This window comes from Zingiber officinale, chromosome 5A (genome assembly GCF_018446385.1).
Source record: "Zingiber officinale cultivar Zhangliang chromosome 5A, Zo_v1.1, whole genome shotgun sequence".
Taxonomy (NCBI): domain Eukaryota; kingdom Viridiplantae; phylum Streptophyta; class Magnoliopsida; order Zingiberales; family Zingiberaceae; genus Zingiber; species Zingiber officinale.
Genome location: NC_055994.1, coordinates 136,184,215 through 136,198,607, shown reverse-complemented (window position 1 = coordinate 136,198,607; position 14,393 = coordinate 136,184,215). Strand labels below are relative to the sequence as shown.

General features: G+C 35.4%; 1 non-coding gene across 1 annotated transcript; it reads left to right on the top strand.

Annotated features, from left to right (window-relative positions):
• The first annotated feature begins 11,373 nt into the window (after positions 1 to 11,373).
• Positions 11,374 to 11,446, top strand: TRNAA-AGC. Its single transcript has one exon. It is a non-coding gene; the product is annotated as a tRNA-Ala (tRNA).
• Positions 11,447 to 14,393: the final 2,947 nt, after the last annotated feature.

Genomic DNA, 14,393 nt, shown 5'->3' with positions numbered 1-14,393 from the left:
CGAAATCCTAAATCTCATATCAATTTTGATATCGACTGTACTAAAATTTTTGGTATTCTCATATCAATTTCGTACTAAAATTTTTGGTATATCGTTAATATTGATATATTCGAGATATGTTAGTATGTTATGTACGATATATCAAAAAATTTTATATTTTCTGTAGCCCTACGAAGCACCCTGCATTATAGAGATATTTATTCTATGTTTATCATTGTTTGTTCCTTCTTTTTCTATTTAACTACACGACTCAGAGAATATTATGAAAAATAAAGACACCAGATTGGAAAAGGTTCCTTATTCATGTTGGCCCTGATTTCCTTATTTCCTTTGCCTATCTTGATCCTGAAAATTGTAACATCTTTTTCATTCTCTAAACTTTTTTGTATTTATCTTTGAAATATATGAACAAATTTGCAAGATAGAGTAAACCATAGATACGAGCTCTTATGAGTGATACTAATCAACCTTATTTTTCCACTCATTATCCAATCATTGTCAGCAAATCAAGAGGTGACTATGAGTATCATTAACACCTATAACTTTCCCTTTTTCACAAAATCAATGGATTAACATGATCAATTAGGGAAGTACCTGACTGAACTATGCAAAATAGAGTACCCTATATTTGTGAAGCATTGCCTCTGGTTGGTGGTACGACCAGCTATGATTGCTACTAATATACGTTAGGATGTTGTGTTGGGATCTCAAGATTATGTGCATTTATTCTAAATTTATTTATTTAAGTATTATTTTGATGTGTAGTGATAGGAGCATCCTTAGCTCTTAATATCATATTCCAATTTGGGTAGGAGTGGCTAAGCACTAGGGGTGGTATACCATATCAATTTTTTTTATATGATATTGTATACTATACTAAAAATTTTGGTATAAGAAAAATATATATCAATATTATATCAAAAATTTGGTATTCCAAAATTTTAGTATACTGAATTTTTGATATAGTACTAATTTATAGTGTTTATAATAAAATTTTAGTATCAGTAGGGTATATACCATACCGAAATCCTAAATCTCATATCGATTCCGATATCGACCTTATCAAATTTTTTACTATACCATTAATATTGACATGTTTGGTATATGTTGGTATTGTTAGTGCGGTTAGCACTGACGGTTTAATCAAGTTTTGATGAATGACAATATAGGTTAAGTTAGTTTCATAGTGATCTAACACTTTGACGAAGTGTGCAGGAGAAGCGCAGCTAGGTCGACGGGCCGACTGGATAGCTGGCATGAACCCCAACTAGGTCGACGGACTGACCTAATAGCTGGCACGAAGTCTAGCTAGGTTGATGGGCTGACCTGATAGATGACACGAAGTCCAGACGGATCGACGGGTTGACCAGACGTCTGGCAGGTAAGTTAAGGTAAGTCACTGGAGGGGAGTGACTTGGTGAGGGCGCGTTTCCCATTCGAGGGAAATAGTAGGCGTCGATCCAACTTAGAACCATTTCAAGAATCTAAGTTGAGATCGTAACTAGATTCCGATCTCAGTGAGACGAAATCTAATTACTACTCTTTTACTATAATTGTGCTAACGTCTGTTTGGCAGGATAGTTTAGCTGTTATTTTGCCTCGGACTAACTCTTTCTTGTAGGAGAAGGACTTTCTGGAGAAAGATGATCCGGGCGCTCGGAAGGCAAAGACTTATCGCATCGCAACGTGGAGCGCGCTGGTTGGCCGGACCTACGTCACGGTCCGAGCCCCCGAAAGGGACCCGGGCGCCCAGAGCATCCTATATAAGGAGGTCTCACCCTGGAGAAAAATACACCAACATCTTCCAACGACTGCTCTACTGCGCTGTGCTCCTACAATGCCGCTTCTCCGACAACTTGCTGCTAAAGTGTCCTTTCTTTTTGTTGTCGGTATTTCTGTTTAATTACACTTGTATTTAATTTTGTAATCTTCTTTTCGAACTACTAGTGAATTTACCAACGAAAGCACTCGACGAGTGCAGGCCTTGGAGTAGGAGTCAACGAAGTCTCCGAACCAAGTAAATTGGTTTGTGTTAGCGTTTGTGTTCTCTTTTATTTTTCTGCTGCTTACTTTTACTTAACTCCGAATTTTTTTCGATCGCTATTCACCCCCCGCTAGTGCTTTCACGATCCAACAGGTATGATATGTATAGTATGTGAAAATTTTTGATATTTTCTTTACCCTTATTAAGCTCCCCAAGACCGCTTGGGTTATAAAGATATTTGTTTCAAGTTCATCACTTTTTATTCCTTCTTCTTTTGTTTAGCTACTCGACTTAGAGTATATTGTGAAAAATGGAAGACACCAATGTGGAAAAGGTTACTTGCTTATGTCGGCCTTGGTTTCCTTGTCTTATTGTCCTACCTTGATCTTGAAACAGTAACATTTTTCGCATTATCTAATTTTTTTTTATTTGTCTTTGAAATGAATGAATTGATTTGCTTTGTTTTGAAACAATGGAGACTGATTTGCAAGCTGGAGCAAACCACATATAAGAGCTCTTATTTCTTATCCTCATTATCCAGTCATTGTCAGCAAATCTAGGGGTGACTATAGGTATAATTAGCACTTATAAATTTTCCTTTTTCACAAAATATATGGATTAACACGACTGAACTATGTAAAGCAGAGTATCCTACATTTGTGAAGTATTGCCTTTGGCTGGTGGCAGATCTAATGGTTATTATAGTTGATATACCTAAAGGTGTTAGGATCTCAAGATTATGTGCATTTATTCTAAATTTATTTATTTATATGTTATTTTGATGTGTAGTGATGGGAACATCCTTTTCTTATATTCCAGTTTGGGTAGGAGTGCTTTTGACAGCGATAAGAACTAAGGGTAGTATAATGTACCAATTTTTTAATATGATACCATATACTGCATTGAAAATGTTAGCATAAAAAAATAAATACTGATATTGTACTGAAAATCTGGTATACCGAAACTTCAGTATACCGAATTTTTAATATGATATCAATTTCATACCGTTTGTACTAATTTTTTGTATCCATATGGTATATACCATACAAAAATTCTAAATCTTATATCGATTCCGATACCAACCTTATCAAAATATTTGGTATATCGTTAATATCGATATATTCAATATATGTTGGTATGTCATGTGCGGTATCTCAAGAAAATTTATATTTTCTTTACCACTAAGCATCCTAACACCACGTGGATTACAGAGATATGTGTTCCAAGATCATCACTATTTGTTCCTTCTTCTTCTGTTAGCTACTTGACTAAGAGAAGATCGTGAAAAATGGTGGGCACCAAGGTGGAAAAGGTTTCTTGCTCATGTTGGGCCTAGTTTCCTTGTCCTATTGGCCTACCTTGATCTTGGAAATTGTAACATTTTTCTTATTTTCTAATTTTTTTTATTTGTTTTGAAATACATGAACTGTTTGCGTTTATTTGAGATGGTGGAGACTAACATGCAAGCTGGAGATAACCACAGTTATGAGCTCTTGTGGGTGATACTAATCGGCCTGATCATTGCACTTTATTAAGCCATTGTCAAGAAATCTGTAGGTGACTACCTGTATAATTAGCAATTATAGCTTTTTCACAAAATATATGAATTAACATGATAAATAATATACCGAATTTTCTTTACCCCTATTGAGCACTTTGACACCGCGTGGCTTATAAAGACATTTATTCCATGTTCATTACTATTTGTTCCTTCTTCTGCTGTTTAGCTACTTGACTCAAGAAGATTGTGAAAAATGGCAGGCACTAAGATGGAAAAGGTTCCTTGCTCATGTTGGCCCTGGTTTCCTTGTCTCATTGGTCTACCTTGATCTTAAAAATTGTAACATCTTTCTCATTCTTTAATTTTTTTTGTATTTGTCTTTAAAGTGTATGAACTGATTTGCTTTGTTTTGAGACAGCGGAGACTTATTTGCAAGCTGAAGCAAACCATAGATACAATTTCTTGTGGGTGATACTAATCAGCCTGATTTTTGCACTCAACATCTAGTCATTGTCAACAGATCTAGAGGTGAGTATATGTATAATTAGCACTTATAAATTTTCTTTTTTTTTTTCACAAAATCGATGGAATAAAATGATCAAAAAATGAAGGGAAGCATCCGGCTGAACTATGTAAAGTAAAGTACCTTACATTTGTGAAGTATATTGTCTTTAGATAGTGGTAGAGCTGATGGTGATTGCTACTTATATACCTGAAAGTGTTGTGTCGGGATCTAAAGATTATGTTTATTGATTCTAAATTTATTAATTTATATATTGTCTTGATGTGTAGCGATTCTAAATTTATTTATTTATATATTGTCTTGATGTGTAGTGACGTCCTTTTCTCTGAACATTATATTTTAGTTTGGCGAGGAGTGCTTTCGATAGGGCTAAGCACTAGGGGTGTATACCATATCAATATGATACCATATTGAAAATTTTGATATAAAAAAATATATACCGATACCGTATCAAAAATCCTGTATACTGAAACTTCAGTATACCGAAATTTGGTATACCAAAAATTCCGTTTACTAAATTTTTGATATAGTATAAATTTCATGTCGTTTATACTATTTTTTTTTTTCAATTCTAATACCGACCTTATCAAATTTTTAGTATATCATTAATATCGATATCTTCGATATATATTAGTATGATATGTGCGGTATATCAAATTTTTTGATATTTTCTTTACCTCTATTGAGCATCCTGACACCTCGTTGATTACAGAGATATTTGTTACAGATTCATCACTATTTGTTCCTCTTCTTCTATTATCTAATTAACTCAGAGAATATTATGAAAAATGACAAGCACTAGGGTAGAAAATATTTTTTTTTTCTCATGTTGGCTATTATTTCCTTTTCTTATTGGCATAAATTAATTTTGGAAAGTGTAATATCTTTCTCATTTTCTAAACTTTTTTTGTATTTGTCTTTGAAATGTATAAATTGATTTGCTTTGTTTTGAGATAGTGGAGATTTATTTACAAGCTAGAGCAAACCACATATACGAGCTATTGTGGTGATACTAATTGACTTGATTTTTGCACTCATTATTTAGTCATTGTTAGTAAATCTAAGGGTGACTATAGGTATAATTAACACTTATAACTTTCTCTTTTTTTCACAACATTTATAAATTAACATGATCAATAATGAAGGGAAATACCTAGCTGAACAATGCAAAGTAGAGCATCTTACTAGTGAAGTATTGCCTTTGGTTGCTGGTAGAGCTAACTGTGATTGTTGCTAATATATCTAAAGTTTTGTGCTAGAATCTCAAGTTTATGTGCATTTATTTTATATTTATTTATTTATTTATTGTTTTGATGTGTAATGATACGAATAACCTTTGCTCTTAGCATCATATTCCAGTTTAGGCTTTTGACTGGGTTGAGCACTCGGGGTGGTATACTGTGTCAAAAATTTTTATACGATACCATATACTGTATAAAAAATTTTAGTATAAGAAAAATATATATCGATATCATACTGAAAACCTGATATACCAAAACTTCGGTATATCAAATTTTCTAATGGATAAATTTATACCATTTATACTAAACTTTTGGTATCAGTACGGTATATATCATATCGAAATCCTAAATCTCATATCGATTCCAATACTGGTTGTACCAAAATTTTTGGTATATATGTTCGGTATATGTTAATATAGTATGTGTTGTATATCAAAATTTTTGTTATTTTATTTAACTCTATTGAGCACCTTGACACCACGAGGATTATAGAGATATTTGTCACAAATTTATCACTATCTATTTCTTCTTCTTCTATTAGCTACTTGACTCAAAGAAGACTGTGAAAAATGGCAAGCACCAGGGTGGAAAAGGTTCCTGCTTATATTGGCCCTGATTTCCTTATCTCATTGGCCTACGTTGATCCTGGAAACTGTAACATCTTTCTCATTCTCTAAACTTTTTTTGTATTTGTCTTTAAATGTATGAATTGATTTGTTTTGTTTTAAGACAGTGGAGATTGATTTGCAATCTAGAGCAAACCACATATATAAGCTATTGTGGTGATACTAATCAGCCTGATTTTTATACTCATTATCTAGTCACTGTCAGTAAATTTTTGGGTGACTATAGGTATAATTAGCAATTATAACTTTTTTTTTCTCAAAATCTATGGATTAACATGATCAAGGGAAGTGCCCAGTTGAATTATGCAAAGCAAAGTATAATACATTTGTGAAGTATTACCTCTAGTTGGTGATAGAGCTGGCGGTGATCGCTACTGGTATACCTGAAGGTGTTGTTTTGGGATCTCAAGATTATTATGTGCATTTATTCTAAATTTATTTATTTGTGTATTGTTTTGATGTGTAGTGATAAAAACAACCTTTGTTTGCTCTCAACAATAAATTTCAGTTTGGACAAGAGTACTTTTAACAGGGCTGAGCAAAAAGGGTGGTATACTGTACCAAATTTTTTATACAATATTGTATACTGTATTGAAAATTTCGATATAAGAAAAATATATACCGATACAATACTAAAAATTTGATATACCGAAACTTTGATATACCGTATTTTTGATATAGTATAAATTTCATATCATTTATACTTAACTTTTAGTATCGATACAATATATACCATACTAAAATCTTAAATCTTGTATCGATACTTACCATACTAAAATTTTTGATATACCGCTAATATCAATATATCTATATCAATCGTTATTGAAGATGTATTTTTTTTTTTAACAATCGTATCGGAAAAAAAAACAAAAGCATGCGAACTTCTAAATATATCGTCATTTGTTTCATTGTATCGCAAGTTCAATTTTATCTCAGAACCATTTTATATTGATTCTAACTAATTCTAATGGCGCAAGCTGATTTAAAACAACGTTTATTTAAAATAAATAAACTTGACAACAATCTGATTTGACTTTGCCTCATTATTGATTACTCCCTCTCATTTTCTCACTGCAATTGTAATTTCCTATAGATCAAAGACCTTGAGCTGTTGATCTCAGTTATAGTATTTTTGATGGTCTCTTGTAACTTTAGAGAGGTGATCTATGTGAAGCCACCTGTAGCAGAGGTGATGAAGGGCCTGTTTGTCCCAAGACTTCAGGGAGACGTCGTTTCCCTTCTGGGCGCACTTGTCACGCCGTAAGCAAACAGAATCAACCAAACACTTGCACCTCACAGTTCATAATCCTCACAACAAATCTGTTTTTAGACACAACTTGTTTCTGCATTCAACACTAGTGCTCTCAAGGAAGACGTCACCTTCCGCCAAAGGAAAATTTTAGTTTGGCCATGAGTGTTTTTGACAGGGCTAAACAATAAGTGGTATACCGTATAAATTTTTTTTATATAATATTGTATACTGTACCGAAAATTTTGATATAAGAAAAATATATACCGATGTTGTACTAAAAATTTGGTATACCGAAACTTCGATATACCAAATTTTTGATATGTTATAAATTTCATATCGTTTATACTCAACTTTCAATATTGATACAGTATTATACCATACCGAAATCTTAAATCTCATATCAATACTGACCATACTAAAATTTTTGATATATTGTTAAAGATCTATTTTTTTTTACAATCATATCCACTGTAAAGGGCAGAAAAAAAAAACAAAAGCATGCAAATATGTAAATATATCGCCATTTGTTTCATTGTATCGCAAGTTGAATTTTATCTCAGAACCCTTTTATATTGATTTTGACAAATTCTAGTGATATAAGCTAATTTAAAATAAATAAACTTGACATCAATTTGATTTGACTTTGCCTTATTACTCATTACATCCTGTCATTTTCTCATTGCAATTGTAATTTCCTGCATATCAGGAAACTTTAGCTGTTAATCTCAGTCTTAGTGTTTTTGATGACAGCCTGTTACATTAGGGAGGTGAGTTTCGGTGATGAAGGGTCTGTTTGTCCCAAAACTACAGGGTGACAGCACCACTAGAGACACCATTACCATCCAAGGCACCCTTGTCATGCCACAATCAAATGGACTCAACCAAACACTTGCACCTCACAATTCATAATGTCATTAATGTCTCGAAACTCGGCATGTCCAAGCATGTCATCCTCCATACCTTGGCAACTTACACTATGGCTATTAGTCATTCGTGATTTATCTCTTCCATCTTGGCTTAGGGACGGGTTGGTGGGGCCGCTAGGGGTGAGCGAATCGTCTTTTGCCACATAATCTCATTAATGTCACACTTGGTCATTCCCCTCCTGAAACTTTTATCTCATTGTTAATTTGGGATCCCTGTCGTTGTTTTAGCTACTTGACGTAGAGAAGGCTGTGAAAAAATGTAGACACCAGGGTGAAAAAGGTTCCTTGCTTATGTTGGCCCTGATTTCCTTGGCTCGAAAAAATTCCTTGCTCAACTTGTATATTGTTTTGATTTGTAGTGATAGAAATAACCTTTGCTCTACATCAAATTCCTGTTTGGACAAGAGTGTTTTTATCAAGGTTAGAACAATAGGGATGGTATACCGTACTAATTTTTTTATATGATATTGTATACTATACCAGAAATTTTGATATAATTAAAACAAATATATATCAATACCATACCAAAAATTCTGTGTACCGAAACTTCGATATAACGAATTTTCGATATGGTATAAATTTTATATCATTTAAACTCAACTTTTAGTATCGATACAGTATATGTCGTATCAAAATCTTAAAACTCATATCGATACTGACCATACTAAAATTTTCAATATACTGTTAATATCGATATATCTATATCAACCGTTATTGACAATCGTATCCACTGTACAGGGCACAAAAAAACAAAAGCATGACTTCTAAATATATCGTCATTTGTTTCATTGTATCGCAAGTTGAATTTTATCTCGGAATCATTTTATATTGATTTTGACTAATTCTAGTGACGTAAGCTAATTTAAAACAATCTAAAAAAAATAAACTTATATCAATTTAATTTGACTTTGCCTCATTACTCATTACTTCCTGTCATTTTCTCATTGCAATTGTAATTTCCTACAGATCGAAAAACTTTAACTGTTGATCTCAGTCTTAGTGTTTTTTATGATAGCCTGTTACGTTGAAAAGGTGAGTTACGGTGATGAAGGGTCTGTTTGTCACAAGACTAAAGGGTGATAGCACCACTAGAGACACAATTACCATCCAAGGCGCTCTTTTCATGCCACAATCAAACAAACTCAACCAAACACTTGCACCTCACAATTCATAATGTCATTAATGTCTCGATACTCGACACGTCCAAGCATGTATTCCCCAATGCCTTGGCAACTTGTATTAATGGACAGTAGTCATCCGTGATTTACCTCCTTCATGTTGGCTTAGGGACAGGTTGGTGAGGCCGCTAGGGGCGGACGAATCACCTTTTGCCACATAATATTATTAATGTCACACTTGGTCATTTTCCTCCTGAGACTTTTATCTCATTGTTAATTTGGGATCCTTGCCCTTTGTTTTAGCTACTTAACTTAATGAAGACTGTGAAAAATGGCAGACACCAGGGTGAAAAATGTTCCTTGCTTATGTTGGCCCTGATTTCCTTGGCTTGAAAAGGTTCCTTGCTCAAGTTGTGTATTGTTTTAATATGTAGTGATAGAAACAGCCTTTGCTCTACATCAAATTCCAGTTTGGACAAGAGTGTTTTTATCAAGGCTGAACACTAGGGATCATATACTGTACAATTTTTTTTTATACGATATTGTATACTATATCGAAAATTTTGATATATAAAAAATATATATTGATACTATACAAAAAAACTCGGTATACCGAAAATTCGATATATCTAATTTTTGATATGGTATAAATTTCATATCGTTTATACTCAACTTTTAGTATCGATATAGTATATGTCGTATCAAAATCTTAAATCTCATATCGATACTGACCATACTAAAATTTTTAATATACCCATTATTGAAGATGTATGTTTTTGACAATTGTATCGGCTGTATAGAGCAGAAAAAAATAAAAGCATGTGAACTTCTAAATATATCACCATTTGTTTCATTGTATAACAAGTTGAATTTTATCTCGAAACTATTTTCTTTTGATTTTGAGTAATTCTAGTGGCATAAGCTGAATAAATATAAACTAAAATAAATAAACTTGACAACAATTTGATTTGACTTTAACTCATTACTGATTACTCCTCTCATTTTCTTAATGCAATTGTAACTTCCTGCATATCAGAAAGTTTGAGCTGTTGATCTCAGTCCTAGTATTTTTGATGACTGCCTGTTACCTTGGAGAGGTGAGCTACGGTGATAAATGACCTATTTGTCCCAAGACTGCAGGGCGACAGTGCCACTGGAGACACCATTACCCTCTAAGGCGCCTTTGTCATGTCGCAATCAAACAGACTCAACCAAATACTTGCACCTCACAGTTCATAATCTCATAAATGTCTTTCTTCATGCCTTAGCATTTGTACTAATGACTAGTAGTCATTCGTAATTTACCTTCTCCATATTAACCTGAAAACGGATCAGTGGGGTGTCATGTAATCTCATTAATGTCACATTTGGCCATTTCCCTCCTGTGACTTTTATCTTATTGTCAACTTCTAGTGTTTATTCAACATATCTCAACAAATTAAATGCTTCGAACACAACCTGCATGACTACCCCGCAATGTTTTGAATCTTTTGGTACCATGATGCATATTGTGCCCGTTTAGGCAAGGAAAATTTAGCAGGTAATTTCTGCCTGGGAAAATTGCAATTTGTTCTTGGATGTTCAAGATTTTCATCACTTCTGAGAATCTAATAAATTCGTTTCACCTTGCCCTCTGTAGTCAGATAATAAAGTGTGACTCTTAATTTAGGCCTTAACTCTACTTGCAATTTGGGATCCCTTGCCGTTTGGGCTTTTCTGATCTACAATTTCTTAATGCGCGCAATTCCTTCGATTGCGCTTATATTATGATTATAAAATTAGTGAATGAGGTTAATATTATTAATTCAGGGATTTAATTGTGAACCTCCAACTCTGTATGAGGAGCTGCAGCTTGAGGTCGTCGACGGTGCGCTGCAGGCTGTTGATGTACTCCCACCGCTGCTGCTCCACGAGGCTCATCGATCCCCATTATCATCCCTGGCTTCAGCCACTGGCACCTGCCAATGTCGACGACCATGCAGCAGCACCCACACAACGAAGCACCTCCATCGCCATCCGCCGCTGCAACTCCTGGCTGCTCAGAATTAGCGACGCCAGGTTCGGAATAACCGTCTGCTTCACCACCACTATCATCTGTCGTTGCTTCTTCTCAGCTTACTCAGCCCCTGTTTCCTCTTGAGTTTGCTCTATCGGGTGGGTACATCTCCAATTCTAGAGATTCCTCGTTGACATTAAACATCTGGGGATGTAGCTCAGATGGTAGAGCGCTCGCTTAGCATGCGAGAGGTACGGGGATCGATACCCCGCATCTCCATTTATTTTATTAATTTTTTTATTTTTTTATATATGACAATAATACTTTTATTATTAGAAAGATCCATCACCACTCCAGATGACTTTGCCATCTAAATAAGCCTCTCAAGTCTCAAGCCTTATCATTCGATCCAAATCTCATTGACCCGGAATCTCTCATACTTGGGCTTGAATTAAAAGCCCATATTACTCCACTTCCTATTAGATTTGAATCAAGAAAACCATTTATACTACATTTTTATTATTTTAAATTTTATAAATCCTAATCAGAGAAACTGAATTTAGATTAAATGTACAAAAATATATATTTTCTATAAATAATTTATGTCTCCAAACACGAATATATATATATATATATATATATATATATATATATATATATATATATATATATATATATATATATTGTATTTATATATTTTGGCTGCCCAAAACCAACGTATAAAGCACTTTTGTTTCTTTATTCCAATTGTCTTTGCAAGTGAGAATCCCAAACCCAAAGATATTGTTAATTTATTTACCATTAATTGAGAAATGTATGAAATTTAGTGGTTAGACATTTAGAGTGATGTAGTGATGAAAAGGAGTCCCACCAAAGAGGATAAAAGGAGGAAAAGGTTGCTCGAACGGGTCTCGAGAAGGCTCTTTTGTATAGATTTTCTTCAACTAATATGAATCATCTGGCTCTCTTTTTTATTAACCGAGCATGCACATGTCACAGAAGTTCTTCGAGCATGCTTTGTTCAAGTCACGAAATTCAATGCAGACCCATCATTTGTTGTTCGACTTGAAAACTAACACCACATTGGCTAGCCATCTCGGAAATTGCACTTTGAGTATGTTGCCAGTGTCCAGTAGCTTTTCCATCTCCGATCAGATGATCTAGTTTTGCTCGAAGCTAAAATCGCTTTTCTTCTGCTTTACTAGCCTTGCTTTCGGTCGGACGTACAGTTCATGTTGTGCTATGATCAGCGAGATACCCAGGAGCTCGTGAGTCGCCATGCGAACACATCATGGTTTTGCCTTAGACAAGCAACTAGCTTCGCCTTCTTCTCCACACCCAGGTCGGCTGCGATGAAGGTAGTGGCTGTTAGGACCGGTGCGGTCGGCAAGAGGGGGTGAATTGCCTGTACAATAATAACGAAAAAAAAAGCCTTTCTCCATTTTTTGAAATAATAAGAAACTTGTATAAAAAGAATTGATAAACTAAAAAGAAAGAGGCTACCGATTTTTTTACTTGGTTACAACTGGGAAGGTTGTTAATCAAGACTTTGAAGCACTACTCAAATTCTCCTTTCGTCGTATGCGGAGAAGCCTCTTACAAACATTGGAGGCACACAAAGTCGTAGAACACTTAAAGAAACTCATATACCAGTTGTTCTAGACTACTGGGATCAGGGCTATATTTATAGCTCTGTTCGGGGCACCTGGAAGGGTTCTAGGTGCCTTGTGGGGGATAAAATTTTATCTCCATTGCAACGGCTCGCGCCACGCAGAGTTTGGCTAAGTTTTCAACTTCGAGTACTCGGAGGGGTTCCGGGCGCCCGGAACCAAAAAGTCAGCCTCTGTTGACTTTTTGGTCCGGGTCTTCTGGTTCGGTTCTGCTCATTTGGATGACCTCGGCCATCCGGAATAGAACTCACCCAAATCCAATTTTCGACATTCGAGCAATCTTTCGCTCCAGCTTCTCGTCCCTTAGAAAATGTCGCACGCCTCCTTCTCGTCTGCTTGCGTACTCTTCCGTAGCACCTCGTCCCTCAGACGCACTGAGCCCGTCGGCTCTCTTCCGTGTTGTCCTTCTTGCTAGCTGTGTCTTTCACTTGACTTCCTGTGCTTCTAAGTTCCTGTATATTTAGACACAAGGGTTAAATACCACCATAATGAAGTTCGTCGTTCTCATCCTCTTTAGCGGCTCTTCCCCAACTGATATGGCTAGCCGAGGCTGACCGATCAACAATACTTCATTGCCAATGAACAACATATAAGGGGGTGGTCATGGGTTGTAGCTCGCTTCGATCCATTTATAGTTGATCAAATACCTTCTTGAATATAATGTTCATCGAGCTACTTGTACCTACAAAATTTCGGTGAATATTATAGTTAGTAATTAACTCTCAGATATTCAAGGCGTCGTCATGAGGGACTTCTACTCCCTCTAGATCTTGTGGACCAAAGCTGATCTTTGGTCCCTCTGCTCTTTTTTTACTGCACCTGATAGCGTGGATTTCTAACTACTAGGCGTGTGATTTCCGAGGCTGATTGGAATCACTGTCGGTCGGTCCCCTACGATCATGCCTATGTCGACCTAAGCGGGACATCCTCCGAAGCCAACTGACGAACCTCTAGATGAACAAGGGAGAGAAGGTAGCCTAACTCCATGTAAGAATCAAAGACATGATCACCCAGCTTAACAAGCTCGGAGAAAAGGTAACAAATCGTAACTCCTTAAGGCACGCACTTAACTCCTTTCCGAGAACTCAAGAATGGTCAGCCTTAGTAGATGCTTACTACATCTCTAAGGACCTTGAGGTATGTACTCTTGAAAGCTTATTTTCAACTTTTGAACTTCACAAGTCTTGCTGTATAGATTCTCAAGAAATAGAGAAATCAAATAACATTGCTCTAAAAGCCAAGAAGGATGAATCAGACGCTGACAACTCCTTCGACGACGATGAAACAATATACATGGTAAGGAAATTCAAGAAATTTTTTTAAACTAATAACTTTAATCAAGTGCAAGCAAAGAAGAGAATATCAAGAAAGGTAAGATGCTATAACTGCAATAAAGAGGGGCGCATTAAGGATGACTTGCCAAAGCTGAAGAAGGAAAATAAAAAGGGACCAACCACAACAAAGCACCAAACCCTGAAAGCAACATGGGATGAGTCGTCATCAGAGTCAGACCTGGAAGAGTACGCTGGACTTGCACTGATGGCAAACCATCAGGA